Source organism: Eumetopias jubatus, unplaced genomic scaffold (genome assembly GCF_037043125.1).
Source record: "Eumetopias jubatus isolate StellerSeaLion01/CBP00866 unplaced genomic scaffold, mEumJub1_p1.0 scaffold_4, whole genome shotgun sequence".
Taxonomy (NCBI): Eukaryota; Metazoa; Chordata; class Mammalia; order Carnivora; family Otariidae; genus Eumetopias; species Eumetopias jubatus.
In genome coordinates, this window is record NW_028274810.1 from 107,448,035 (window position 1) to 107,453,657 (window position 5,623).

Consider the following 5,623-nt stretch of genomic DNA (forward strand, 5'->3'; position numbering starts at 1 on the left):
GCAAAGGAAACCCTAGGGAGGCAGCGCAGGTCACCGTCAGACTGGCAGGTGTCTGGTCTGGGGGCCAGCAGCCCTGGGGAGAACGTGAGGAAGTAGAGGTCCCCTGGAGAGAACGGTGACAGGCACCCCTGTCTGGGAGAACAGTGAGCAGCACCCATCCCAGGCCACAGGTGCACCCATCCTCAGCCTCGGACTCAGCCCCGGAAACTCTGCCTCGGTTTTTCACACACCTATTGTCAGGAGTGTTCATCACAGCGGTGCTGGAGAGAGCAGGGAATGGAACAGCACTAATGCCCAAGGAGATGGATGGGATCCACGGTCCCAGTTCTCATGACAGAATGCCCTGCAGCTACTGCCCCGGTGTCATTCGGGGCACAGGATCCGGGAAGCCCCTCCTGAGACCCACCCCTCCTGCCACCCTGCCCCTGGGAACATTGGGAATTGTTTGAGGAGGAGGGGGAGAGGATCCAGGATGACAGCGGGTCCAAGCAGAAGGAAGGTCAGCACTGGGAGGACAGATGGACGTGCCCTGAGCCACCATCCAGGGCCCGGGTGGGCTGTGATGCCCTCGGACCTCACCCCAAATAAGGACTCCTGACTTATGGACCCGGCTTCTGTGGTTTTACTCCCTCCCTCATTCATTCTCTCCCTCATTCATTCCCCACCTCCAACCCTCCCCTCCCTCCCCCTCCCTCCCTCCCTCCCTCTTTCCTCCCTCATTCAGCAGAGGATCTGGGGTCCCTGCTGTGTACTGAGCACTGGGGCTTCATCAGTGAGCACCCCCCAACCCACATGGTCACGTCCACTGTGGGAGGTGACGGGGGCAGTCCTCAGGGCTAGCACTGGTGATGAGCACCAGGAATCTGCTCCTGAAAACACAGGCCAGTTGCACAAAGAATGGAGAGACCCATGCTTAGCACTTCCTCTAGAAAAATCTAGTCCTGAAAAGTGATGAAAAGTAAGTATATCCTAGACTTCATGCGATGTGAGTTCTAATGGCAGGTACCTACTGATTCCTAGAACCAACAAAGAGTAAATCATCCAGTGTCAACTAGGGTGTTGTGACCCAACTTTTCTGACCAAATGACACGTTTCAGCCAACATCTCCAGGGCCTCTGGTTTTCCCAAGGGTCTCTGCGATTCTCTGATCCTTCCATCAACCTCCTTGGGAAGCTCTGTCCTGTCGTCTTCCTTGTCTCCTGCCTCTTCTGGGACCCTTCCGTGGCCTCCCCACCAGGACTCCCTGTGCCCCCTGGCCTGACGCCCACATCCCATGCTGGGTCCTGTGAGTCCGGTGCTTTTTGCAAGGACAGTGTGCTCCCTCTGGGGTCACTTGGCATCTCCCTTGCAGTGGCCTGCATCTTCCTGTGCTGGGTCTCCTCTGAGCAGTCTGTGAGGCCGGACTGTGTCCATGTCATGGGCACGGAAGTGAGAGTCCAGAAGGTCCAGACGACCTGCTCCCAGTCCCAGCGTGTGGAGCCGGGGTCAAGGAAGGTCTGCGAGCAGAGGAAGACTTGGGCCCAGGGAGACTGAGGGAGGACATGTCACAGTGAGCCTGCAGGAGGAGAGTGAGCCCTGTGGGGACTTGGCTCTCAGGCCTGCTGGGAGACCGCATCTCACCCACAGCAGCTCTGTCCCCAGGGCTGGAGGGTGTCAGGGTAGCCACCCTCCGAGGCTGTAGGCTGACAGTGACTGGCAGGAGAGGAGGTGCACCTGATGCAGGAGAGAACCCTCAGGCAGAGAGGAGGGGGCAGGTGCTTCCCCAGCAGCTGGAGGAACTCGGGGTAGCCACCCTCCCAGGCTGCAGGATGGCAGTGGCCGGCAGGGGAGGAGGCACCTGGTGCAGGAGAGAGCCCTCAGGCAGAGAGGAGGGGGCAGGCTCTCCCCTAGCAGCAGGTGCACTGGGGCAGGCTGAGGGGGCATCCGTGGACAGCAGTGCCTGCAGCTGGGGTCTCCACACAGACCCCCTCCTCAGGCTCAGCACAAGCTTGTCTGGATGGCCTTTGTCCCCCAAATACAAAGTCTGGCCCAGGACCCTCCTCAAGCCCCGACTCCCAATCCTTTGACCTCAGCTCAAGTGACAAGAAATGGCCAATAGTTTAGGTGGGGTTGGGTGCACAGAGACATTTGCTTTTCTGGCCCATGCTGTAACATTGCTGGCATTTTAAAGATCTCAGGGCTTTGATTCAAAAATGGTAGGATGCCGGGGACCCCAGTCGGCTTTCTGGAAACCTGCCTCTGGGCCTTGCAGCCCTCCCATCCCACCAGTTCTGCTCAGAATCCCTCCAGGTCACAGACCCACGATCTTGGCTCCTCAGATGGCCCGGACGATGCACCTTCAAAAAGCAATCCCGGTGGGGCAGCAGGACACACTGCGGATTCCAGCAAGTCCACCTCCCAGAAACTGAGGGTGCTGCTGGACGAGCTGTCTGAAAACAGCCATGTCAGGGTTCCAGGAAGATACCAGAGGCACAGGAGTATCTGAGGAGCATCTGAAGGTCAGGTAGGGGCAGTCAGAGCTTCCAGACCCTTCTTCCCTAAAGCTCCTCATTCCTCAGCTTTTCTTCCGGTGATTCTGCTTGGTTTCTGTTTGCCCCAACTGTTATCCATTGCCTTAGGCAGCAGAGACTCACGTATGCCTTTAAATGTTTTGGACATTGAATGTCCTCCAGTAGCCACTTCACTGCTGGGAAAGTTGGTAGCAAGCAAGAAGTCCCAGAGGACTCCAAGGGTCTGGACTTGGTGTTTCCCTCTCCTGAGATGGGGACACCTGTGGGAGGTGCAGGTGGTCAGCTGGGGGAGGGGAGCAGGCACCTGAGGTGGACAGATGGGGCATAGGTGAGTCCCGAGGCCCCCGGGGTATGTGCCTGGCATCCGGACTGAACAGGTCTTCAAAGCTGCAGACTGGCTGGGATCATCTTCAGGCTGAGGAGGAAGGTGAGGGGAGCAGAGGGGACTGAGGAGGTTCGGCTTAGACAGGAGAGGGCTGAGCCACACTTTTGGGGGGAAAGTGGGTCAGGTTCAGGCTCACAGGGACAGACCTTGAGGCCATTATGCCATGTGAAATAAGCTAGTCCCTAAAGGACCGACACCGGAGGACCCCACTTGTGAGGGACGGAGAGCACTCTAATTCACAGAGGTGGAAGGAGCTGCTGGGTGCCGGGGCTGGGGAAGGGGAATGGTGGGTTAGGCTCTCGTGGGTAGAGGTTCAGTTGGGGATGATGAAAACATTGTGGCGATGGATGGAGGTAGCCGGTGCAGAACAGGGAATATACTTATTGCCACTGAAACACGCTTCATGGTATCAGCTGTATGTCCATTATACCACAATACAAAAGAAGTGAGTCAGGACGTCGGGGACATCGCAAATCCCTGGAAGGCCCAGGAGCAGGGAGCCTGTATCTTAGTTCTCGCTCTCATGCTCTGCCCCTTGTTGGGTGACTGAGCTCAGTAAGTGCTTGCTAAGACACAGTGCAGGCAGCTGGTCCAGAGAAAGTGTACAAGTGCAAACCCACTGGTGGGCACTGAGGAATCCCAAGGGGACACGCATCCAGACAGAGCGAGTGCCCACATTTCACAAACACCAGCACAGAAATAGCCATTTAAAACCAAGGCAGGAAACTTACATAGCCCAGAGGGCACCATGCTCCTGGAGGCTGAGCTAGTGGCCACGGCCAAGGCCTCTGGTGGTGAGGGCACTGGGGGTCTGAGAGGTGGCTCGGCGCACCGCTGACCCTGAAGCCCCATGGCCGCGGTGAGGTGTAAGGACTGGGAGGGAAGACCTGGCCAGCGCCCGTTCTGGTTCCATGGCTGTTACAGGACTGCTCCCAGCCCCACCAGGCGGTGTCTGTTTAGAACCAGAGAGAAAACCTTTTCCCTCAATTGTTCTTTTTAAAGATGGTTGCTCAGCATTGACACAGAAAAACATCTGACATAAAACTGGAGCCGTTCACAGCTGCAAATGACCCCGAAATGATCAAAATGTAGTGACCACAAAGAGAGGAACGTGTGCCCCCAGGCAGGCCTCCTGTGCACAGGGGTGGCTGGGGCGTTGGCGTGCCCATGCAAGCAGTGCTGGGCTCCACAGTTTCCCTCAAGGGGACAGAAGTAGGAATCTGCTCTGACAGCTCCGCTCAAGGCAGCACCCCCTGATGGAGAGGGGGGCAGCCCCTCGTGAGTTCCAGATGTCCTGGTGATTCTTGGGCACAGCCACAAATCTCAGCTTCTTCATGACCCAGGGAATGATGGGGGGCCAGCCCAGCAGCCTCGGGTCCCACAGATCCTCCAGGGGCCAGCCCAGCAGCCTCGGGTCCCGCAGGTCCTTCAGGGGACAGCCCAATAGCCACGGATCCCATAGCTCCTCCGGGGACAGCCCCTCATGAGTTCTGGGTGTCCTGGTGATTCTTGGGCACAGCCATGGATCTCAGCTTCTTCATGACCTGGGGAATGATGGGGGGGCCAGCCCAGCAGCCGGGGGTCCCACAGGTCCTCTGGGGACAGCACCTTGGTGGGCCTGTGGTCCAGCAGGTACCTGTTCAGGTGGCTCTTACGGGCCACATGGCCTCAATCCCATTGGCCCAGTTGACCACCATCGCCTGGTGACAGGCTGAGGTCAGCCGGGGAACCTCCACCACCAATCCCCCAAAAAAGGCCCCCATGTAGTAAAAGTTGCCCTGGTCGCTGGGGATATGGTGCCCTGGTCGCTGGGGATGTGGGTCTGGGACTGTGGCCAGCGCGCGTAGCTGAAGTCCTCGTGGGCTGCCCAGTAGAAACCGGGGTGTGGGGTGCCAAAGAGGGTGGACAGGATCTCCATGCCCACATGGTCCCAGAACTTCATTCCCACATCCACGTCCACGAACACGAGGTCTTCCACGTCAGAGGAAGCGCTGCTCGCGGAAGCGGCTGATCATCGCTCTGTGCCACATGGACACATCTTGCCAGTGCAGGACGCCGCAGACCTCGAGGACCACCACCCTCCGGCCCTCCCAGAGTGGCACACGGGGCACGGCAACCAGCTGGTCGGTGAAGACGTAGTAAGTGACCCTGTGTCCACCATGAGGACCACCACCCTCCGGCCCACCCGGAGGGGCACACGGGGCCCGGCAGCCGGCTGATTGGTGAAAACCTAGTAGGTGACCCTGTGCCCCACCATGAAGTGCTTCTCTGCCGTTTGCAGGAACATCTCCAGGAAGACCACGTATCCACAGGGGCAGTGGACAAGGCAGGAAGAGGGTCACTGCCAGAGGCTGGCAGCAGGACCCCAGAGTTGGGGGACGTGTGCACCTTCGTCAAGGGGGCAGGCCCCGGGCTGCTTTAAGCAACAGCCACCTCCTGACCTTCTTGAGTGAATCTGCCAGCAGGACCTCCCTAATGTCTGCTCCCAGAGATGGGGGCCATCAGCACCCCATCTTCCAAAGGGGAGCCTGAGGCTTTGGAGGCTGGAAACCCATGCAGCCCCACAGTCAGCATGCTGGAGCCAGGAACACTCCCCCTGTGCTGAGCTCCTGGGCAAACCCTGCAGGTGCCCTCCACTGGCCGCCCCCCCTGCAGATCCCATCCCCACCTTCCAGGAAGGAAGCACCTTTGGGCACAGCCCTCATTTCTATATCTTACAGACTGGGTA

At 58.6% G+C, this 5,623-nt stretch overlaps 1 pseudogene; it reads right to left on the reverse strand.

Annotated features, from left to right (window-relative positions):
• Nucleotides 1-2,789: 2,789 nt before the first annotated feature.
• On the reverse strand, nt 2,790-5,206 carry LOC114204048 (histo-blood group ABO system transferase 2-like; annotated as a pseudogene).
• Nucleotides 5,207-5,623: the final 417 nt, after the last annotated feature.